Here is a 1,787-nt window from a genome sequence, read left to right as displayed (position 1 = left end):
TGTTAAAAAAAAAAAAGAAAAAAAAATTAGCATAGGGCACTTATGAAAATATCTCATGGGGAAGAGGATGGCCAGCAAATAAACTCAGATAGTGCGTGCTGTTTGCATAAACACATGGCAAATACAGAGTTTATAAAACATCATGTTGTAACTCTTTCTATTGCATTTGGGTTGGAATTTGTTTCCTCGAAATATGTGGGCCTTTGCAGGCCTCATGCTTCCTTTTGTTGCTGTGCTACTTTGAGAACAATTCTTATGAATGCATCTAATCTTTTTTCTTCCCTTAATTCCAAGGAGGTCACATTTTTTCATTTGTAAATTACTCATAATAAGGAATCAGAAGCTCTTGATAAGCTTTAACACTTACAAAGAGTTTATGCATTTGGTCTTCAGTTAGTGGAAATCAGAGATAAATTTGGACCAGTTCCAGGCCGTTAGAGACAGGGATTTCTAATACTCTTGGTGAGCAAGATAGTCTATTGTTTTTCACTGCATCTAGAACACGGAGGCTATCCTTGAGCACCTTGCACATTGGTCCAACTTCTCAGTTTGAGGTTTTGACTACCTCAGCAAAGATTCTTCTAAGATTATTCATTAAGAGGAAATTTAACCCTTGGTCACTTTTCCTGGAATACTGGTGATGTGGGATAAGATGTGGCCTTGATAAGTTTTCAACCTGAAAAGTGCTTATTGAGTATGGTCTTTATCAACCATTTTAACAGTTTTTAAACCTAGTTTCATTGTATTCACATGTAGTAAAATTAAGTTTTTGTGGTGTACAGTTAATTCTATGAGTTTTGGTCAACCACCTCCACAGTTAAGATATAGAACAGTTTCATCACCTCAAAATATTCCCTCCTGAAGCCCATTTGTAGCCAGCCCCTTGTCCATGGAAACCAGGATCTGTTTTCTGTTCCTATAATTTTGCCTATCTTGGAGGTCATGTGAGTAGAATCATATAGAATGCAGCCTTTGAGTTTGGCTTCTTTCACCCATGTAATATGTTTGAGATTCATTCATGTTGCTGTGTGTATCAATGTTAATTTCTTTTTATTACTTTGTAATTGTTATTTATTCCACTGTATAGATATATCACAGTCTCTTTTTAAATATATTTGTGACTTGATGGACATTTGGCTGTTTCAGATTTTGTCTATTATAATTGCCAATTTATGATTATAAATGTACACTAAAAGCATTTGTGTATGGTTTTTGTGTGAACATAAGTTTTCATTATCCTTGGGTAAATATCTAGGAACGAGACTACTAGATCATATATAGTAAGTGTATGCTTAGCTTTGTAAGGAACTCAAGACACTTTCCAAAGTGGCTTTACCATTTTGCATTCCCATCAGCAATGTGTGAGAGTTCTAGTTGCTCCACATCCTTGCCAGCATTTGGTATTGTCTTTTTTTTTTTTTTTTTCCAAATTTTAGCTATTCTCGTAAGAGTATGGTGATATCTCATTGTGGTTTTAATTCACATTTCCTTAGTTACTACTGATGTTGAGCACTTTTTCATATACTTATTTGCCATTGGTACATTTTCTTTAGTGAAGTCTCTATTCAAATTCTTTGCCTAATTCTTGTTATGTTGATTTTTTTTCTTACTGAGTTTTGAGAGTTTTTTAAAATAATATTTTACTGCATTTTTGGTGCAAGTTTACACAGCAAATTAGGTTTCTATTTAACAATTTCTGTACAAATTGTTCAGTGGCATGGGTTATATTTTTTTACAATGTGTCAACATTCTCATTTCTAGCCTGGTTGTTCCTTTTTCCGTAATCT

Source organism: Loxodonta africana, chromosome 11, assembly GCF_030014295.1.
Source record: "Loxodonta africana isolate mLoxAfr1 chromosome 11, mLoxAfr1.hap2, whole genome shotgun sequence".
NCBI classification, from domain to species: Eukaryota; Metazoa; Chordata; class Mammalia; order Proboscidea; family Elephantidae; genus Loxodonta; species Loxodonta africana.
Note: the sequence above shows the minus strand (reverse complement) of the source record.